At 37.0% G+C, this 24,176-nt stretch overlaps 1 protein-coding gene across 1 annotated transcript in view; it reads right to left on the bottom strand.

The window, feature by feature from the left end:
* Positions 1-23,799, bottom strand: part of USH2A (usherin) — a 773,795-nt gene extending 749,996 nt beyond the window's left edge. Inside the window, exons 1-2 of the mRNA XM_045048458.1 lie at positions 23,210-23,799; positions 2,523-2,608 (exon numbers count right to left, since the gene is read on the bottom strand). The gene's annotated coding sequence lies outside the window, so the exon portion shown is untranslated. The remainder of the gene's footprint in view (positions 1-2,522; positions 2,609-23,209) is intronic.
* Positions 23,800-24,176: the final 377 nt, after the last annotated feature.

Below are 24,176 nucleotides of genomic sequence, written 5' to 3' on the forward strand. Positions count from 1 at the left end.
CTCCAGCTTTAATTTCAGGGGACATATAAAACCCAGAACTGTAGAAAGACTCAATAGCTTTGAGAGCTCTTAAAAACAACAACATAAGGTAAAGAAAGGTGTGGAAGCCTGTCAGATAGTGGAAAGCAGAGAACCTAAAAGAGTCAGAGGGGGAAAATAAAAGAAAAAGAATTTGAAACAGGCTCAGAAGTTCCAAATGGACTTCTTAAAAAGTAAACACTCTGTCTCTATGAATTTGGCTACACCAGTTACCTCAAATAAGTAGACTCATACAATATTTGTCCTTTGTGTTCGTTTATTTCACTTAGCATACTGTTCTCAAGGCCCATCGATGTTGTAGCATAGGTCAGAATTCCCTTCCTTTTTAAGGTTGAATAATATTCCATTGTATGTATCACATTTTGCTTATCCCTTCATCTGTTGATGACATCTGTTGATGGACACTAGAGCTGCTTCCACATTTTGGCTATTGTAAATAATGATGCTATGAACACTGATGTACTAATACGTGTTCGAGTCTCTTCTTTCAATACTTCAATCCTTCTCTTCAATTCTGTTGGGTATGTACCCAGAAACAGAATTGATGGATCACATGGTAATTCTATGTTTTATGTTTTAAGGATCCACCATTGTATTTTTCACAGTGGCAGCACCTTGTATATTCCTACATTCAATTAACAAGAGTTCAAATTTCCCCATACCATCACCAACACTTATTATTACTTCTGGTTTTGTTTTTATTAATAGCCATCTTATTGAGTATGAAGAGATATCTCATCATGGTTTTCATTTGCATTTCCAAGTGACTAGTGATGCCAAACACTTTTTCATGTCCTCATTGGCTGTGTATGCATTTTGACATAAATTTATACCCAAAGATATGAAAAAAATTGTCTAAATTTCTTTTTTGTGGTTACTTTATTGTTTTCTACATAAAACTATGTAAACTTTGCTATGATCTATAAGAAACTCATCTAGTATTTTCTACTCATTTTGTGGTATCATTTTTAATTCAAATATTTTTTTAGGAGTTAACTATTAATTAAGTTAACTATTAATAGAGCACCATTATCTATTAAGTTAACTATTAATAGAGCACCATTTATTAAGGTTATCTCCATTGATACTATAAATATGACAGTGGCACTTTTTTCATATAAAAATTCTTATATGAGGATTTGTTTCTGAACTATCTTATCTGTCATAGGATTCTGTTGGATCTTATACCTTGATTCCATTAAATACTAAAGTATTACATTATTGCAATTCAGGATAAGTAACAAAAGCAAATAGAAAAATAATACAAAAATTGTCCTCTACTACCATGAATATTAATGTAAATTCCTAAATAAAATAGTACGACATCTAATCCACTGATATATCAAAAGAATAAGCCACATAGGGTTTGCCTCCAAAAATGTAGAGGTATCTAACATTTAATACCCTATCAATAAAATATGTTACATTGTTATATCAAAATGGAACAAGACAAATCTCTAGAAACTGAACCTAATAAAATGGAGTTACATAATTCACCTGACATAGAATGTGAATAACCTCGCTCACAGCTTCTTCGTGGAGAGAGAAGGAGTTGAACACAGTATCCAATGATCTAACTATTCTAGGAGTGGCCAAAGGAATGGCATGCAGTTTCACTTATCCCAGCGCATTGACAGGGCACTAGATGCCTAAGGATTGCAAAAACAAAAAACAAAACAAACAAACAAAAAAGGAAGTGAGTTAGACTACCAAAAGATGTGAGAGGCCCACCAGAATATCTGGCTGGGCTAGTTGGTGGGGGCTTTCTAATGTATGAGACCAATCTGTTAAGGCTAAGAGAGCTGGCCACTTTATCTAATGTGAAAAACACAGAACAAATTTGAAGAAAATGAAAAAGCAGGCAAAGATTTTCCAAATAAAGGAACAAGATAAATCTCTAGAAACTGAACCTAACGAAATGTAGTTACATAACTTACCTGACACAGAATTCGAAATGACAGTCATAAAGATGCTTATCGAGCGCGAGAGGGCAATGTGCACACAAAACAAGAATTTGAAAAAAAAAGAAAATATTAAAAAGAAATTACAGTGCTGAAGAACATAATAATTGAACTAAGAAAAAATCACTAGAGGCATTCAACAGTACACTAGGTCAACCGGAACAAAAAAAAAAGTGACCTCAAAGACAGGCCACTGAAATAACTCTATCAGAAGAATAAAAAGAAAAAAAAGAATGAAAAGGAATGAAGAACGTTCAGAGACTAATAGGACACTACAAAGCAGAGCAATATACACATTAAAGGCTCAGAAAGAGAAGAGAGAAAAAGGAACAGAAAGCTTATTCAAAGAACTAATGGCTGAAAACTTCCCCAAACTGGCAAAAGAAATGGATATGAAGGTTCAAGAATCCCAAAAGACAAAGGGGGAAAAAAGAGTACAAAGAATTCCATACTGAGCCATATTATAATCAAATGTCAAAGTTACAGACAAAGAGATTTTTGAAAGCAGCAAAAGGGACTTACCTATCACATACAAGGGAATTCTCGTAAGATTTTTCAACAGAAACCTTGCATTTTTCAGAAGGGAGCAGGATGATATTTTCAAAGTGCTGAAAGAGGAGGAAAAAAAACAAAAACAAAAAACGTCACCCAGGAATGCTATACTAGTCAAAATTCTCCTTCAAAAATATTTTCCCAAAGAAAAAGTAAGGGAGTTCATCACCACAAGACCTGCCTGATAAAAATGCTAAAAGCAATTCTCTCAGTTGAAATGAAAGGTTGCTTTATAGCAACACAGAATGGCTAATATCAAAACACAAGAAACAGGCATTGGTGAGGATGTGGAGAAATAGGAACTCTCTTGCACTGTTGGTGGGGACGCAAACTGGTGCAGCCACAGTGAAAACCAGTATGGTGCTTCCTCAAAAAATAAAAATAGAACTATGCTATAATCTAGTAATTGCACTGGTTGGTATTTACCTCAAGAACACAAAAACATGAATTCAAAGGGATACACGCACCCCTATATTTGTTGCAGCATTGTTTACAATAGCAAAACTATAAAAGCAGCCCAAGTGTCCACTGATAAATGAATGAAGATGGGGTGTGTGTGTGTGTGTGTGTGTGTGTGTGTGTATACGTGTGTATATATGTGTGTGTGTGTGTATACACATATATATATACATATCTGTATATACACACACACATATATATATATAATGGAATATTACTCAGCCATAAAAAAGAATGGAATTTTGCCACTTGCAACAACATGGATGGATCTAGAGAGTCTAATGCTAGTGAAATAAGTCAGAGAAAAACAAGTACCATATGATTTCACTCATATGTGGAATTTAAGAAAGAAATGAAAAAAATGACAAGAAAAAAGACAAACCAAAAAACAGACTCTTAACACTAGAAAACAAACAGATGTTTACCAGAGGGGAGGTAGGTGGGGGAAAGGGGGAAATAGGTAAAGGGGATTAAGAATACACTGATCATTATGAGCACTGAGTAACATATGGAATTGTTATCACTATATCATACACCTGAAATATAACACTGTATACTAATTATACTGGAATTAAGATTTTTAAAAAGAAAAAATAAAAAAGAAGAAAAAAAGACAAATAGAGAATTCTATATTCCTCTAATAATGGGTAAATCTCTTTCAAATCTTATATAAACATTAAAGGCCAAAAGTATTAAAAATATAACAAAAAGTGAGAAGACATACACAATAATAATATATATAAATTGTGACAATTATAACAAAGTGTAGAAAGAGGAATTAAAGTGTAGAAATTTTGTATGCAGTTGCACTAAACCTGTTATCAGCTTAACATAGACTATATATTAAAATAGGCTGTATACATATAGAAAATAGACTTATACATATATATATTTAGACTGGAATTTAAAATAGTTATAACTATCAGGTATTTTATGTAAACCCCAGGGAAACCACAAACACACACATACACACACACTATAGAGGCTGCACAAAAGAGAAAGGAATCAAACCATATTAATACAAACAAAACATAACAACAGAGGAAAAGACAGAAAAAAGGAAAAGACTAACAGAAAACAAAACAGCAGTAGTAAGTCCTTATCAGTAACTCAAATGTAAATGGATTACATTATCAAAAGACAGAGTAGTTTAATGGATTAAAAAAGGTAAGATCCAACTATATGCTGCCTACAAGAGACCCACTTCACCTTTAAAAACATACATAGGCTGAAAGAGAAGGAAGAGAAAGAGATACTCCATGTGAACGGTAACCAAAAAGAGCAGAACTGCCTGTACTTACATCAGACAAAATGGACTAAGTAAAAAAACTGTTTTAAGAGACAAAGGCCATTATATCATGATTAAAAGGTCAATTCACCAAGCAAACATAAGATAATTATAAAATTATATATATACATATAATTAATTATAAAAAGGTCAATTCACCAAGAAAACATAAGAATTATAAATATATATGTACCCAACATCAGAGCACCAAAGTACATAAAGTAAATATTGACAGAACTGAAGGGAGAAATACACAGCGATACAGTAATAGTAGGAGACTTCAATATCCTACTTGCAATAACGTATACAACATTCAGACAGAAGATCAATAAAGAAAACACAGGACTTGAACATTGAAATGGACCCAGCAGACATATACAGATACTCTACCTAATAGCAACAGAATATATATTGTTCTTGCTCACACACAAAACTTTCTCCAGGATAGATCACAAGGTAGGCCTCAAAACAATTCTTCACAAATTTAAGAAGACTGAAATCATACCAAGTATCTTTTCTGAACACAATGGAGTAAAACTAGAAATCAATAGAAAGAAAGGTGGAAGTTTCACAAATGTGTGGAAATTAAATAGCACACTTTCAACAGCCATTGGGTCAAAGAAGAAAGCAAAACGTAAATTAAAGAATACTTCAAGACCAATGAAAATGCACACAATCTACCAAAACTTACAGGATGTAGCAAAAGTAATACTAAAAGCAAAGTGTGTTGTGATAAAAGCTTATGTTACAAAAGAAGACAGACTGAAAACAAACAACTCAACTTTATACCTCAAGGGGCTAGAAAAGAAACAACTAAGCTCATAGTTTGCAGAGGGAAGGAAATAAATATTAGAACGGGAAATAAATAATAAATAAATAAAATTTTTTATTTTATAACAAAACATGTTTATAAAGAATAAAACATTTAAACTATTGAGGAAACTAAGTTTTTTGAAAAGATAGTTGACAAACCTTTAGCCAGACTAAGGAAATTATTCAAATAAAACAAACCAAACTGAAAGAGGTGACGTCAAAGCTGATTGCACAGAGTATTGTTGTACCATGGGCAGCTGCAGGTGAAGCTGAGCTGACTACATGGCCCGGGGGCTTGTGAAGCGGTTCCTGCAGTGTCTCCATTCCCGCTCTGCCCTGAGGAGGGGCCAACATGGCGGAACAGCATGGAAGGGTTTTTTTTGGGTTCCTCCTTGCTGAAATGCAGCCAGATCAACACTAAACCATCTTGCACACCTAGAAAACTGATCTGCACAACCTGAACCACAGAACTCGGCAGGTATGTGGCACGGAGAGGCGAACTGGGGAGAGAGAAGCTGCGCAGGGCAGGGAGCTGTTTTTGCTTGCGGAGAGAGGGGGGGGATGGGGGTGGGGGTGGTTACGGGAAAAGCACCCCCACCCCCTAAGCAGCTGGAGAGAAAGAGGAAAAATGGGAACAGCCGCAGGGACTGAACAAAAAAAGGGAGAAAGGAGAGGGTTTAAATTCCATCAAGACTATAAACAGAGTCTGAGGCTCTGCAGCTCAAAACCTTGTGGTGCTCTGGTGGGAAGGGCGAATCCCCAAGAGCCGAGAGCGAGGTCTGAGGGGTCCACGGGCCACACAGGGAGTGGCAGAACCCCTGCGGGGAGGACATTTGATAGAGGCTGTGCCGCCACCTCCCAGACAAAGGTGCCAGCGGACCCGGAGAACAACCACATTTGTTGGTGCTGGAACAAGGAGGTAAAACGGGGAAGCCTGGCGCTAGATGTGTGTTGTGATTTTCTATAAACCCTGAAATGCTGCCGCTGCTGCTGCTACAAGATCGCACGAACCTTTTCTGGGGTGGGCTGGCACTCAGCCTTGATCTCTGGGCACCGGCAAGAGCAACAGCGCGGTATCAGGAGCATTCCTAGAGGCAGGCGGACACCCAGCTGCTGCTCAGGGAGACTCTCCCCCAGAGGATCTGAGCAGGTGGAAGCGCAGTTCCTCAGAAGGGAGGGGTTGGTGGGAGGGGCCAACATGGCAGAGAAGTATGGGGATCCAAAGTTCCCTGGTCTCTCAAACAAAGCCGTCTTGAGGCCAAAGGACTTGGAACCCAAGAGTCCAGGAGGAAAAGAGGCAGAGTTCATTCCAGGGACCCACCGGGACAACCTGAGGGGGCATAAGTGGGGCGCTTCAGGGAACAGACACCACGCCCACAGTGGAGGTGGGACCCGCCTACACCAAACCACGCCCCTCCCCATCTGATAATTCCTTTGTGCTGAAGCAGCATTGATGCTGATGAACCAGAGGGCCTCTGCTCCAGACCAGCGCTGTTGAATTGCTTGGTTTAATTCTCAGACAATTCTTATTATATATTCCTCCTTTTCTTCTTCTTATCTCATCGCTCCTCTAGTTTGGTTACTCTGGTTGTTGGTCTGTTTAAGCAGACATTCTTAATCCATTCTCTTGATACATGTCCTACACCTCCTTCCTTATTTTCCTTTCTCTCTCTGGATTAAACTCTATAGTTTCTCTGTCTGGATAACTTTATCTTATTTTCTTTTTCCCAGCCTCCTTCTTCATTTTCCTTTCTCTCTCTCTGGATTAAGCCTCTAGTTTCTCTGCCTGGCCATTTTTTTTTTCTTTCTTTTTCCCTGCCCCTGTCATTTCTCTCTTTGTGTGGGATAAGGCCTCTTCCATCCACACCACCTCCACCCTGTTGTTTACTTGTAGTTGATGTGTCTGTTTTTTTGTTTTTGGGTGTGTGTGTGTGTGTGTGTGTGTATGTTCTGTTTGTTTGTTTGTTTGTTTGTTTTCCTTTCCAGGGCCATATCAACAAACAAATCAAAGCACACCTGGTGAAGGGTCCAAAACATTAGTAGGGAGATAAAGTAACCAAAGTCACAACAACAGAGAGCAAGTAACACTCTCCAAAGAACACCTCCTGAAGTGCCAGTTCCTGGACAGTGTATGACCACCCTTTAATATAGTAGTGCTCACAGAAGCAGGACACATAACAAGCTTTTAAAACACAGAAGGGACAGAAAACTAGCCACAATGATGAAACAGAAGAGTTCCCCTCAAAAGAAATTCCAGGAAGAAATGACAGTTAAAGAATTGCTGAAAACAAATATAGACAATATAACTGAACAAGAATTTAGAATAATAGTCATAAGATTAATTGCTGGGTTTGAAAAAAGCATAAACAACAGAGAATCTTTTGCTGCAGAGATCAAGGAACTGAAAAATAGTCATGATGAATTTAAAAATTCTGTAAATGAGGTAGAAAATAAACTGGAGGTGGTGACAGAATTGAAGAGACAGGGGAGAATATGTGCAATAGAAGATAAAATTATGGAAAAAGATGAAGGTGAGAAAAGGAGAAAAAAATTCTGGATCACGAGGAGAGAATTAGAGAACTAAGTGATTCAATGAAATGGAACAATATCCACATGGTAGGAGTTTCAGAAGAAGAAAAGAAGGAGAAAGGGGCCAAAGGTGTACTTGAACAAATCTTAGCTGAGAACTTCCCCAATCTGGGAAAGGAAACAGACATTGAAATTCAGGAGGTACAGAGAACTCCCTTCAGATGTAACTTGACTCAATCTACTGCATGACATATCATAGTGAAACTGGCAAAATACAAAGATAGAGAATTCTGAAAGAAGCTAGGGATAAACACACACTAACTTATAAAGGGAGACCTGTAAGACTAGTGGCAGACCTATCTACTGAAACTTGGCAGGCCAGAAAGGAGTGGCAGGAAATTTTCAATGTGATAAACAGGAAAAATATGCAGCCAAGAATCCTTTATCCAGCAAACTTGTCATTCAGAATAGAAGGAGAGATAAAGGTTTTCCCAAACAAAAACTGAAAGAATTCATCACCACTAAACCAGCCCTACAAGAGATCCTAAGGGAGACTCTGTGAGTGAAATGTTGCAAGGATGACAAAGTACCAGAGATATCACTACAAGCATGAAACCTACAGACGTCACAATGACTCTAAACCCATATCTTTCAATAATAACACTGAATGTAAATGGACTAGATACTCCAATCAAAAGATATAGGGTATCAGAATGGATTTTAAAAAAACAAAAAAACAAGACCCATCTATTTGCTATATACAATAGACCCATTTTAGACCTGAGGACACCTTCACATTGAAAGTGAGGGGATGGAGAACAATCTATCATACTACTGGAAGTCAAAAGAAAGCTGGAGTAGCCATACTTAGACAAACTAGATTTTAAACCAAATTTTGTAACAAGACATGAAGAAGGGCATTATATAATAATTATAGGGTCTATCTATCAAGAAGAGCTAACAATTATAAGTGTCTATGCACCAAATATATAAAACAATTAAAAACATAAGCAATCTTATTGGTAAGAATATGTTAATTGCAGAGGACTTTAATACTCCACTTACAACAGTGGACAGATCATCTAAACAAACAAAAAAAATTGATAAAGAAACAATGGCCCTGAGATACACTGGACCAGATGGACTTGATGGATATATTTAGAACTTTTAATCCTAAGGCAGAATATACATTCTTCTCGAGTGCACATGGAATATTCTCCAAGATAGATCGCATACTGGGTCACAACAGCCCTCAATAATTATAAAAGAATTCAGACCATACCATGCACACTTTCAGATCACAATGATATAAAACTTGAAATCACCACAGGAGAAAGTTTGGAAAGCCTCCAAATGCATGGAGGTTAAAGAACATCTTACTAAATAATGAATGGGTCAATCATGCAAATAAAGAAGAAATTTAATATATGGAAACAAATGAAAATTAAAACACAACAGTCCAAACCCTTTGGGATACAGCAAAGGCAGTCCTAAGAGGAAAATACATTGCAATCCAGTCCTATCTCAGGAAACAAGAAAAATCCCAAATACAAAATCTAACAGCACACCAAAGGAAGTAGAAACAGAACAACAAAGAAACCCCAAACCCAGTAGAAGAGAAATAATAAAGATCAGAGCAGACATAAACAATATGGAATAAAAAAAAAAAAACAGATCAATGAAATGAAGAGTTGGGTTTTTTTTTTTTGAAAAAATAAACACAATTGATAGACCCCCTAGCCAGGCTTCTCAAAAAGAAAAGAGAGAGGACCCAAATAAATAAAACCATGAATTAAAATGGATTTATCACAACCAATTCCTAAGAAATACAAGCAATTATCAGAGAATATGATGAAAAATTATGCCAACAAACTGGACAATCTGGAAGAAGTGGAAAAATTCCTAGACACCTACATACTACCAAAACTCAAATGGGAAGAAATAGAAAATTTGAATAGACCCATAACTGTGAAGAAATTGAGTCAGCTATCAAAAATCTCCCAAAAAAATAAGAGTCCTGGACCAGATGGCTTCCCTGGGGAATTCTACCAGACATTTAAAGCAGAGTTAATACCTATCCTTCTCAAAGAGCTCTTCCAAAAAAACAGAAATGGAAGGAAAACTTCCAAACTCATTCTATGAAGCCAGTATTACTTTGATTCCCAAACCAGACAGTGACCCCACTAAAATGGAGAATTACAGGCCAATTATCTCTGATGAACACAGATGCAAAAATTCTCAACAAGATACTAGCAAATCGAATTCAACAGCATATTAAAAGAATTATTCACCATGATCAAGTGGGATTCATTCCTGGACTGCAGGGCTGGTTCAATATTTGCAAATCAATCAATGTGATGCATCACAGTAATAAAAGAAAGGATAAGAACCATATGATCCTGTCAATTGATGCAGAAAAAGCATTTGACAAAATACATCATCCTTTCGTAATAAAAACCCTCAAGGAAGTTGGGATAGAAGGAATATACTTAAACATCATAAAAGCCATATATGAAAAGTCCACATCTAATGTCATCCTCAATGGAGAAAAACTGAGAACTTTCCCCCCGAGATCAGGAACATGACAGGGATGTCCATTCTCACCACTGCTGTTTAAAATAGTGTTGGAAGTCCTAGACTCAACAGACAAAAGGGTGAAATAAAAGGTATCAAAATTGGCAAAGAAGTCGTCAAACTTTCACTTTTTGCAGACGACATGATACTCTACATGTAAAACCCAAAAGACTGCTAGAACTGATACTTGAATTCGGCAAAGTTTCAGGGTACTAAATCAATGTACAGAAATTGGTTGCATTCTTATACACCAATAATGAAGCAACAGAGAATTAAGGAAACTGATCCCATTTACAATTGCATTAAGAACCTTAAAGTACCTAGGAATAAACCTAACCAAAGATATAAAAGATCTGTATACTGAAAATTATAGAAAGCTTATGAAGGAAATTGAAGACGACCCAAAGAAATGGAAAAACATTCCTTGCTCATGGATTGGAAGAATAAATATTGTTAAAAGGTCAATACCACCCAAAGCAATCTACACATTCAATGCAATCCCAATCAAAATTGCACCAGCGTTCTTAAAGCTAGAACAAACAATTGTAAAATTTGAATGGCATCACAAAGACCCCAAATAGCCAAAATAATATTGAAGAAGAAAACCAAAGCGGGAGGCATCACAATCCCAGGCTTTAGCCTCTACTACAAAGCTGTAATCATCAAGACAGTATGATACTAACACAAACACAGGCACATAGACCAATAGAATAGAATAGAGAACCCAGAATTGGATCTACAAATGTATGGTCAAATAATCTTTGACAAAGCAGGAAAGAGCATCCAATGGAAAAAAGTCTCTTTAGCAAATGGTCTTGGGAGAATTGGACACCAACACGCACAAGAATGAAACTAGACCACCTTCTTACACCATACACAAAAATAAACTCAAAATGGATGAAAGACCTAAATATGAGACAGGAAACCATCGGAACTTCAGAGGAGAAAGCAGGCAACAACCTCTTTTACCTCTGCTGCAGCAATTTCTTGCTCAATACATCTCCAAAGGCAAGGGAACTAAAAGCAAAAGTGAATTATTGGGACCTCATCGAGATTAAAAGCTTCTGTACTGCAAAGGAAACAAGAAAACTAAAAGGCAACTTTCAAAATGAGACAAGGTATTTGCAAATGACATATTGGATAAAAGGCTAGAATCCAAAATCTATAAAGAATTTACCAAACTCCACACCCAGAAAACAAATAATCCAGTGACGAAATGGGCAGAAGACATGAATAGGCACTTTTCCAAAGAAGACATCCAGATGGTCAACAGGCACATGAAAAGATGCTCAATGTCACTCATCAGGGAAATACAAATCAAAGCCACACTGAGATACCACCTCACACCAGTCAGAGTGGCTAAAATGAACAACTCAGGAAGCTACAGATGCTGGCAAGGATGTGGAGAAAGGGGAACCCTCTTGCACTGTTGGTGGGAATGCAAACTGGTGCAACCACTCTGGAAAACAGTGTGGAGGTTCCTCAAAAAATTAAAAATAGAACTACCCTATGACCCAGCAATAGTACTACTAGGAATTTACCCAAGGGATACAGATGTGCTAATGCAGAGGGGCACATATACCCCAATGTTTATAGCAGTGCTTTCAACAATAGCCAAATTATGGAAAGAGCCTAAATGTCCATCAGCTGATGAATGGATAAAGATGTGGTTTATATATACAATGGAATACTACTTGGCAATAGAAAGAATGAAATCATGCCATTTGCAGCAACATGGATGGAACTGGAAGGTATTATGCTGAGTGAAATAAGTCAGAGAAGGACAGATATCATAGGTTTTCACTCATATGTGGATCTTGAGATACTCTACAGAAGACCATGGGGGAAGGAAGGAGGAAAAAAATAGTTAAAAAACAGATAGGGAGGGAGAAAAACCACAAGAGACTCTTAAATGCAGAGAACAAACTGAGGGTGGATGGGGGTAGTGGGGGAGAGGGAAAATGGGTGATGGGCATTGAGGAGGGCACTTGTTGGGATGAGCACCGGGTGTGGTGTGTAAGCCAATTTGACAATAAATTGTATTTTAAAAAAACTGCACAGAAAGAACAAAGAAACAAAACTGTAAGAGTTGATGAATAAGTTTAGAAAAGTAACAGGATACAAAATTAGTGATAGAAAAACAACTGATTTTTGTATGCTAACAACAAACTATCTAAAAAGGAAATTAGGAGAGTAATCCAATTTAAAATAACACCAAAATAACAATTAGGAATAAACTACCTAAGACAGTGAAAAACTTGTGTGCTGAAAACTACAAAACACTGACAAAAGAAATTAGACAAATTGAAAGGCATCCTACATACATGAATTGGAAGACTTAATATTGTCAAAATGCCCAAATTCCCCAAAGCCATCTATAGAGGCAATGCAATTCCTTTCAAAATCCCAAAGACATTTTTGACAGAAATAGGAAAATAATTTTAAAATTTGTACGGTGGCAGCACCTGGGTGGCTCAGTCAGTTAAGCATCCAATTTGGGCTCAGGTTATGATCTCACAGTTTATGAGTTCAAGCTGCACATCAGGCTCTGTGCGGACAGCTCAGAGCCTGGAGCCTGGTTCAGATTCTCTACCTCCCTCTCTCTCTGCCCCTCCCCAACTTGTGCTTTCTCCCTCAGAAATAAATAAACATTTTAAAATAAAATTCATATAGAACCATAAAAGACTAGGATTAGTCTGAGCAATCTAGGGAAAAAAAGGGAAAAAAGAACAAAGCTGTAGGCTTCATATTTTAAAACTTATGCAAAGTTCCAGTAATCAGAACAGAATGGTACTAGCATCAAGACGTAGACCAATGGAACAGAATACAAATGACAGATATAAACCCATAACCCAGATATACAGTCAACTGATCTGTGACAAGGGTCTGAATAATACAGACGGAGGAAAAGATAATCTCTTCAACCAATGTTGGGAAAATTGGATATCCACATGCAAAAGAATAAAACATGACTCTTACTTTACACCGTACACAAAAATCAACTCAGTAATGGATTAAAGACAAACATAAGACATGCAAGTAAAGAGTTTATCATTGCATAACCAAAGAAATATTAATGTACATTTGACTCTAAGAAATACAAGGATGCATATTGGCATCACCTGTGTGACTACTAAAAGAAAAGGGGTAAAATTAACTCTAAGCTAGTAAAGAAGAAAATGAAATAATGGAAAATTTTTGAACAATTAATTCAAGGACAGGAAGAAGATAGGAAAAAAACAAACCAAACAGGTGGGACAATATAAAATAAATTGTAAGAAGTACCTGTAATTTAGATATTAATGGATTATATAGCTAAATTAAAACTCACTGTAACCAAATTATATGCTGCTGACAAAATACATGCTTTATTAAGTTTAAAAGTGAAAGGATGGACAAAGAAATATCAAGCAAACACTAACCAAAAAATCTGAGGTAGTTGTAAAATTTTCAGAAAAAATAAACGTTAAGAAGCATTTTTGAAGATAATGAAGTATGTTATTTTTAATACTAAAAAGTCAATACACAAGAACATAAGATATAAATTTATATGTTTATAATTACAATTTCCAAACATATGTATTTCACATAATTAAAGGAGAAATAAATGCACAATAAGGGACTTTAATTTTTTTAATGTTTATTTATTTTTGAGAGATGGAACACAAACAGAGGAGGGGCAGAGAGAGAGGGAGACACAGAATCCGAAGCAGACTCCAGGCTCTGAGCTGTCAGCACAGAGCCCTACATGAGGCTGAACGCACAAACTGCAAGATCATGACCTGTGCTGAAGTCAGACACTTAACTGACTGAGTCACCCAGGTGTCCCCACAATAAGGGACTTTAAACCACCTGTCTCAGTAATAAACAGATCAATATTATTAAAAAGATTTTAACAAAATTAACTTGAACTAATCAACTCATAGAGAACATTGTGTTCAATCATGATAGAATTGATATTATTTTCAAGTATACACATGATATTTACCAAACTCTTCCATGTTTGGCCATGAAGCAATTCTTAACAAATTTCAAGAGATTCAAGTAAATTAGAATACTTTTCAGGGCCATAGTGAAACTAAGCTAGAAATCAACAACAAAGACACTCAGAAAATACTCAAATATACGGAAATAAGGCAATATATTTCTAGATAATTCATGGATCAAAAAAAATCATGATATGGATATGAGAAAATTCTTTTGAGCTTAACAATAACAACTAAACATTAAAACTTCTTTAAAGGAAAATGAGAAGCCTAAATGTATATATTATATTTTAAAAGATTTAAAAATATCAATGATTTAGGCGATTAGTCTCAGGTGATTTGAAAAAATAAAACCAAAAGAAAAAAAGTAAAAGGCAAAAATTATGAGCGCAAATCAATACAGAGAAAATTTTATAACACAAAAATCAGAAAAACCAAAATTTATTTCTTGGGAAAAGCATACAATTGATAATTAATGGATCAAGGGAAAAAAATAAAAGCAAAATTTACCAATATCAAACATATATACTACAAAATCTACAGATACTAAAGAGAAAATAAGGTGACACTATTAATATCTGAAAAAGATATTAAAAAGAACTTTGCATGCCAATCTCTCTGAAATGTAAAAATCAGGAAAAATATTAACACATAGAGTCTAACAGTGTATATAAAGTATAAAACATCAGAACCAACTTAAATTTATTTCTAAAGTGCAAGTTTGGTGGACCTTCTTGAAAACCAATCAATATATTTACCACATTAACTTAAAGAGGAAGCCCAGGTGAGCATCCCAATAGATGCAGAAAAACCATTTGACAAAATTTTTCTGTCTGTCCTTGATAAGTTGGTGGGAACATAAACTACTACAGCCACTGCAGAAAAACAATACACATTTTCCTCAAAAAATTAAAAACAGAAATACCATATGATCCAATAATTCCATTAGGTATTTACCCCAAAAAATGACACTAATGGGAATTGTTATATGTACTCATGGGTTTATTGAAGAAGTATTTACAATAGCCAAGATATGGAAGCAACCTCAGTGTCCATCAATAGATAAATGGATAAAAAGGTGATAAACATATATGCAATGGAATAGCATGCAGCCGTAAAAAGGACAAGACCTTGCCATTTGTGACAACATGGATAGGCCTAGAGGATATTATGCTAAGTAAAATAAGTCAGAATGAGACAAATACCATGTGATCTCACTCATATGGGGAATCTAAAAAACAAATGAATAAATAAAAATAGAATCAGATCTATAAATACACAGAACTGAAGGTTGCCAGAGAGAAGGGGGATGGGGGAATGGGAAAAGTAGGTGAAGGGAGGGGAGATACATGCTTATAGTTATGGAATAAAAGGTATCGCATAGGGAATAGAGTCAATGATATTGTAATAGCAGATGGTAGCTACAGTTGTGGTGACTACAACATAACACATAGAGGTGTTGAATAACTATGTTGTACACCTGAAACTAATGTAACATTGTGTATCAACTGTACTCAAAAAAATTAAGAATATCAACAAAAACAAAAAGGGACTATATCAGATATTATACTTAATGGTGAATAGAGGTCTATTGTCACCATTTCTATTCATCATTTCAACGTTTTTATTTTATTTTTGGGACAGAGAGAGAGAGAGAGAGAGAGAGCATGAACGGGGGAGGGGCAGAGAGAGAGGGAGACACAGAATCGGAAACAGGCTCCAGGCTCTGAGCCATCAGCCCAGAGCCCAACGCGGGGCTCGAACTCAGGGACCGCGAGATCGTGACCTGGCTGAAGTCAGACGCTTAACCGACTGCGCCACCCAGGCGCCCCTCTATTCATCATTAAATTTAAACTCTGGACAAGTGAAATAAATGGTATAAATATGGGAAAGAAAGAAATAGGCCTGTCAGTGATCACAGATAACAATGAGTATGTGTAAAATACAAAAGAATCTACAAACTACTAAGAGAAGAAGTACATTTAGCAAAGTAGGTGGATAGAAGATCAAAACATAAAAATCAACTAAATTTTGGGGGCGCCTGGGTGGCTCAGTCATTTATGCCTCTGACTCTTGATTTTGACTTAGGTCATGATCTCACAGTTCATGAGATGGAGCCTCGTGTACAGAGCCTACTTGGGATTCATTCTCATTCATATATTCTCTCTCTGTCTCTCAATAAATATTTTCTTTAAAGTCAATTACATTTTTACATAACAGTGTACAATTAAAATTTATCATTATAGTAGCTTAGTAAAAGAAATAATGTAAATGAAAGAGAAATACGTAAAATTTTACTTTGATAAATAAGTCACATTGAGAGCTAGATTATGTCCATGAATTGAAAGACTCAATATTATAAAAATATCAATTCTCCACAATCGAGCAACAAATTCAATGTAATGTCAATCAAAATCCTATTTAGCTGGGATGATTATAAGGCAATTTAATTATAAATTTTATTTGAGGAGTGGCTGGGTGGCTCAGTTGGTTGAGCATTGTACTTTGGCTCAGGTCATGATCTCACGGCTTGTGGGTTCAAGCCCTGCTTCAGGCTCTGTGCTGACAGCTCAGAGCCTGGACCCTGCTTCTGATTCCGGGTCTCCGTCTCTCTCTGCCCCTCTCCTTCTCCTTCTCCTTCTCCTTCTCTCTCTCTCTCTCTCTCTCTCTCTCTCTCTCTCTTGCTCTCTCTCAAAAATAAACATTTTTTTAAATTTTTAAATAAAAAAAATCTATATGAAACTAAGGACAAATAGTCATGACAATCATGAAGAAGAAAAAAGACAAAATTAGAGAATAAGAAGAAGCTGGAGAAGTCAATAATAAAGGACACTAATGGACACCAACATGTAATAAAGGTACAATAAGACAGTGCAGTAGGGGTGAAAATAGACAAATACACCAAAGCAAACAGAGAGCCCAGAAACATACTCATGCATATGTAGACACTTTATGAAAATATTGCACTTCTCTCAAGTGGGAAAGGTTTTTCTTTTGCTTTTTTCCCCCATAATATGAAAGGAAACTCAAATACATTAAAATTGGAAATTTCTGTTTATAAAAAACATCAGTAAGAGAGTAAAAAGGCAAGTCAAAGAGTGGGATAAAACATTTGCAAGACCTAATAAGCAATTATTAACCAGAATATAAAAGAACACCTACAAGTCAATGAGAAACAATATAGAAAAATGAGCAAAACCTTTGAGCAAAGTTTTCACAAGATGTCAATAAACATATGGATACACACTCAACTTCCTTCACGATCAGAGAATTGAAAATAACAGCAACAGCTAAAATGAACCTCAACCAAAACAGGTATAATAGGTAAGAAATACCAAGTGTGGGGTAAGATGCAGTGTAATTGGAAATCTTACATGCAGCAATTCCATTCCTAGGTTTAAACTCAGCAGAAATGTGTACATGTTTACTAAATGACATATGTTTCTGTGTGTTGGAATGTTCATAGAAGTGCTATTCATAATGGCTAAAACTGAAAATTCAAATCCAAAAGTCCATCAACAATGGGATGGATAAATAATTGTTCAATATTCATACAATGAAACTCTATGCAGCCTTGAGAATGAAGTCTGTAACTATATGCGGTGACATGTTTGAATCTCACAAACATGATCTTGAGTGACAGAGCCATCCTTGAAAGAGTACCTAATGTAGATTACATTTACATAAAATTCAAAAACAGACAAGATTAATCTATTATGACAGAAGTAGATAGAGTGGTTTCCCTTAGAAGAGGTAAAGCCTGAATGGAACTAGGGTTAAAGAGGTAGGTGGTGGGGGGCGCCTGGGTGGCTCAGTTGGTTAAGCGTCTGCCTTCAGCTCAGGTCATGATGTCAGGGCTCATGAGTTCCAGCCCTGCATCTGGCTCTGGGCCGACAGCTCAAAACCCAGAGCTTTCTTCCGATTCGGTGCCTCCCTCTGTCTCCACGCTACCCCCTGCTCTCTCTCTCTCTCTCTCTGTCTCTAAATAAATATTTTAAAAATCATCTCTTTTATAACTATACTCAAAGTGTAATCCAGGGACACCTGAGGGGCTTAGTCAGTTAACCGTCCAACTTCAGCTCAGGTCACGATCTCACAGTTTGTGGGTTTGAGCCCCACATCGGGCTCTGTGCTGACGGCTCAGAGCCTGGAGACTTCTTGGGATTCTGAGTCTCCATCTCTCTCCACGCCACCCCCTGCTCACACTCTCTCTCTCAAAAAAAAAAAAAAAAATGAACATTAAAAAAAAATTAAACAGAGGTAGGTGGTAGGAAGAGGGGATGTTTTTGAAGGTCTAGTAAATGTTCCATGTCTTGATTCTGACATGGTTAAAATGTCACAGTGGTACATTCAACTTGTGAAAACACATTTAATTTGCATAAAATACACTATGATTGGTGGACTTGACATATGTGTTCGAAATCCACAAAACTTAGGAGAAAGTCAGTCACTGTATCTTAATAGCTGAGCTTAGTTCATGGGTTAAATGTTATTACTTCTGATATTTTAGGACTTATTTATGCCATTACTTTTCTGTTTCTGCCTTTATGGGAAGAGTTTGATCTATTTTTTCTTGCTAATCAAAAATTATACATTTAATTCATATTCTTATGATTACCATTGAATTTTTTACCTTCATGATATTGTCTTTAAAAAAAAAAGTAGAGCTCATCAGTATCTCTTTTACCTAAAAGTCAAGAATTTCAGCAGTTTTTACTTGTTTCCACTTTTATCATTTCACCTCTAACGTGAATGTCATTTCAAACTTGAGTTCCAAATTGTATTTTAAACTAATGGTCAACGTTTACATGGACATATCCTTGAGTTTTACTGAAGTAACTCAATATTTCTTCTTGACATTCCGTTTACCCCCTACATTTATCTTCTTGCTGAAACAATATTTTCTTTTTCACAGGATGTCTGTGAACGGTCAAATATCCGAGTTCCTAGTTGAAAAGGTCTTTATCTCATTGTTATATGTGAGTGCTGTTTTTATTTGGTATAGATTCTAGGTTCCAGTTCTTTGTCCCAAGATCTTATATGTTTCCAAGGCCTTTTTGCTATCCAGTTTTGCTGATAAAAAACCTAATATCAAACTAGTTATTAAGTCTTTATAACTAATCAGGTTTCCCCCACTCCCACCTTTGGATTCGTACAATGTTTTCTTTCTTTAGTTTCCCAATGTTAAGGCTGGATGTGGAGTCATTTTTAGACTTTTTGCCACTAGGCACAGTTCCCCCTTTCCAATTCAAAAATTCTTATTTTGCTGTCATCCTAGGAAATCATCATCTCCCTGTGGTTTGGATGCTTTCCCTAATCTATAGTCTCCACATTTTTCCTCTGGACATTTTATTAGACAAGTTATTAAAAGTAATGTATTTATCTTACATATTTCATACTTATCTCTTCATGTTTTGTTCTACATTTGGGATAAATCTTCGATCATCTTCTAGTGTATGTATGAGTGGCATCTTTGGCTATGTCCACTGGGCTGATCCAGGCAGCTTTTTGTTTCAACAGTAAAATTTAATTTGTTTTACTTCAATCTGTTTTTATAGTTCAATTGTCCTGTGCTCTGCTCTGTGGATATTAATTTTTACACGGATATTACTTTTTTTCCTAAAGTCATGTTTATAGTACAAACTGTTAAAAAATTTCTGTAGTTTGAATCCATCCTCCCTCAAGTGGTGACTTTTCCTCAAATGTCTGATGAGTCCTGAATGCAGTTGTTTTGTAGAAATTGTCAATTAGATGGTCTGCAATTTCCATGTGGGCAACCTGGCTGAAAAGACATGAAACCTAAGGCTAGTTTGTATTTCTGCATATTTGGAGCGAAAAAAATCAAGAAGACGGTCTAGTTTCTGGTTTTGCAGCTTCCAGTGTTCTTCCTGTTCTCACCGGTCTTCCAGAGCCACCTAACCTTGGCTCTGTCATTTTTCCCTGGCCCAAAGACCAGGAAAGGGGGCTGCTGCAAGGATCCACCAAGCAGTGCAGCTGGAACTCATCGGCCTGGGGATTGCCTCTCTGCCCCACCCTGTTCCCGATGATACTTCTACCTTTGTTGACTTTAAGGTTCCACTTAGTTTTCAACTCGGATTTACTTCTTCAACCTGGAGCAGCCTCCGTCTATCATTTTCTGTCCTAGCTTTTGGCACAGAAGATCCCCCTTTGTGTTTCAGCATGGTTGTGGCATTGAGCTTTGGTTGTGTCACCAACTCTGCTTCCCAATGTGGGGTTCAAACTCACAACCCTGAGATCAAGAGTCACATGCTCCATGACTGAGCCAGCCTGGTGCCCCCCCCAACATTTTTAATATTAGGAGGCACTCCATGAGCTCAGGCATTCACCTTGAATAATACGAGTCTCAAAACATTCTTTGAAATTGCTTTCTAATTGTCAAAGTTATGAATAAAAAGAAAGGTCTTTTGGCTCCACCATTAGTATGTGGTGAATTAATTATACCTTCACTTAGGGCGCCTGTGTGGCTCAGTTGGTTAGGCAACCATCTTCAGCTCAGGTCATGATCTCACGGTTTGTGGGTTCAAGCCCCACGTTGGGCTCTGTGCTGACAGCTCAGAACCTGGAGCCTGCTTCAGATTCTGTGTCTACCCCTCCCCTGCTCATGTTCTGTGTCCATCTCTCAATAATAAATAAATGTTAAAAAAATTTTTTTAATTATATCTTCACTTATCTCTACTTTTTTTTTTTAACTTCTTCCTGATCTTAACGACTTCACTTTTGAAAATATTTAGGATCATTGTTATTGCTGCTGTTTTCCTTGCAAATCTTTCAGATCAGTTTTACTGTTTCACTCCCAAATTTAGGACAGTGTGACTTCAATCCCTATTTAGATTTCAGTATTCTTGTTGTGATTTTTTTGTACCCCAATTTCCTTATCCTTGATTTCCTGATGTTGCTTCTTCTCTCACAAAGCAGCAGCCTCTAATTATGCCATAAGAGCACCTTTTACCTAGAACACAATGTGAATAGTGCCCCCATGGTTTGATACAATGCAGTGGCCCTGGCAGGTGTATTTTGCAAATTTTGCATAAAAACACAGGAATTATATTTTCTCTTCTGAGATGTGTTAATGTAGAAAGGAAGACTGCAGTCAAATATTAAGTTCAGTCACATTCCATGTCATTAATTAGTCTAACAATATGTTTCGAACATTTTGAAAGAATTTTAACAAGTTTGATCTTAAGCATGTTAGGCTTGAATTTTAAAAACCATTTGTGACACCTGCATTTTCTCAAGTTTTTTAAAAGAAACATCTACTTTCAAGTAAATGATGGAGATTTGTTTATTTTTTAATGTTTATTTCTGAGACAGAGAGAGACAGAGCATGAGTGGGGGAGGGGCAGAGAGAGAGGGAGACACAGAATCGGAAGCAGGCCCCAAGCTCTGAGCTGTCAGTACAGAGCCTAACGCAGGGCTCGAACTCACAAACCGTGAGATCGTGACCTGAGCCAAAGTTGGTCACTCAACCAACTGAGCCACCCAGGAGCCCCACAATAGAGAATTTTTTAAATGAGCAATGAGCCAATCTAGGAGATGAGGGTCCATATCATACAGATACCTTTGTGGTATTATACAGTTTCTCTAAAAGCATATTCACTAATCAACAAGCTGCAGAAGTTGTGCATTCTATGCAGGAACTAAGCAACATAGGCTGCTACATCATCAGGCTAATTCCAGCAATGTCTCTCCCCCTCCCTTCCCCTCTCCCTCCTCTCTCTCTCTCTCCCTCTCTCTCTCTCTCTCTCTGTCATTTTCTTTTTAGAATCCCAGCCCCTGAATTACCAGAGCTACAAAGTGGTCCACCAGTTTGGTATAGAATTTTCTTCACTAATTATTTTTAAGGAGTGGCTTAGGTAAGAGATTTGAGAGTACATTGATTTCGAAAGGCAATTTATAGGCCACATATATGTATGTTAATATGGGGGGGAACCCTTAGAAAATACTGATTACTTTTCTGCAAAATGTACTTTTCCTCACATCCTCTCCTTCCCAAGTAGCCAAGCGGTTTGTTCATTGTATAAAGAGAGGGCTAAGAGAGAGAATAAATAGAAATAAAATACAAAATTTCCTAGGAGATAGAAGTTGTCTGTTTTTGCAAAGGAAAAAGTTGAGGATCACAGAAATAACCTGCCCAACATCACACTGGTGATAAATGATAGAGTTAGGATTCTAACCCAGGATGTTCTCTCTTCAGAGGCCACAAACCTGGGCTACACCCCAGACTTTATCAAATTCATCATTCCCATCTCACAGCCCAAATCACCATGCAGACCCAGGCATCTGGTTTCCGTCCCGCTCTCTCTTATTCCATTTACCATTCTTGTGCTACAGTCAGCAAGACTGTACACCAAGGCTATTGTAGTCACCAACACCAAGGCTATTGTAGTAAGGCTACACCAAGGCTACACCAAGGTTATTGTAGTCACCAACACCTTCCTGAAATCTTAAATCAAGAAATCCCACTCACCACTTGCAACCTTTTTTTTTCCCGCCTATTTCTCACTCCCTCACTTTTATTAATGCTACAGCAGGACCTCATGAAGGCCACTAATTCTTGCATCATCCTTCTTTGTTATCCAGACTAGCCTCTTCAGCCCTCATTCCTACCCACACCACAGAATCGCTGTACGAATCACTTGAAAGTGTTCCAACAATATCATTAGTTCCGTTCTTTCATTCTACCCTGGCCAGTTTCAACCCAGATGCGGCCTTGTATTTCCCATGTGTGAACTGCCAAGGGATGCTGGAGAAATTCACTAGGTTATGTGGTTTGCTGCCACTATAAATCTATGACTTCCTATCCCAGTGGGACCTTTAAACACTGTCCAGTAGTGTTTGTATTGGTCACTTGTCCTTTTCCTCCTGAATCCCCAATGCAAAAAATTCACATTCCCTCAAGCCCTCCAATATCGTCCAATCCTCTCTTTCACAGCAGATAATGGTAAATACGCTCCCATCCCCTGTGATCACCCCTTTTTCACCCTTACCTCTTATTCTCAGGGACAGAATCACGTCTTTCCTCTTTACATCCAAAACTCTGAATTTCTTCTTTTTTTTAAGACTCCTTGAAATATATTTTTAAAGATTATATCTTCATCTTTTCCTCTGGCATTTTCTTTTTTAGCCACAAATATTCTAAATATTTTAATTCATAATATTCTAAATAATTTAATTCATAATATTTAATTCATAATTTAACTCATATAAAGACAGAAAAAAAGGAGAAAGGGAGACAGTTGTTGCTGTAAGCTGTGTTCCATCTCTCTTCGAACTTCGTGAAAGCATAGTCTGTGTTCTTTGTCTCCATGTCCTCAAGGCTGCCTCTAGTTTCTGTCTCTATCCCACTCCCTTGAAAAGCCCTCCCTAAATTTTACATCACTGATCTCCTATTGGTCAAAACCACTAGCTTGGTTTCAGTTCTCTTTCTCTTCTGATATCTATCGAAGGTAGTAATGCTACCTATTCCTACTTAAAAAAAAAAAAAAAAGAAGACATTTCCACAGTTAACGTCCAGATATTTTCACTTCTGTCTTTTATGAATCCTTTTTGTGATCTTCAGATCTTCCTGCCTTCTTGAATATTCTTTTTCTCTCCTTCTAGTTCCTGTCTGCAAAGTAGAATCACTTGGGGTACTTTTCAAACAAGTTGAAGCTGTGGTCTCATCTCAGCCCAATTAAATCAGAATCTCTTTGAGGTGGAGCCCAGGTATCAGTATTTTTAGAAGTTCCTAAGATGATTCTATAAACAGCCAGAACTGGAGGCTTATATGTTTTCCAGAAGCTAAGCATTCCTATGTGCATAAGCATCACGTAGGAAGAGTCCTCAGGATGCAACCCTTCAAGGCCTGCTTGCCAGGTATTTTGATTCAGTAGGATTTGAGTGGGATCTATGAATTTGCATTCTTAAAAAGAGAACCAGATGATTCTCATAAAGTGTTGCTCAAGGGGCCCCTTT

This window comes from Felis catus, chromosome F1 (genome assembly GCF_018350175.1).
Source record: "Felis catus isolate Fca126 chromosome F1, F.catus_Fca126_mat1.0, whole genome shotgun sequence".
Classification (NCBI taxonomy): Eukaryota; Metazoa; Chordata; class Mammalia; order Carnivora; family Felidae; genus Felis; species Felis catus.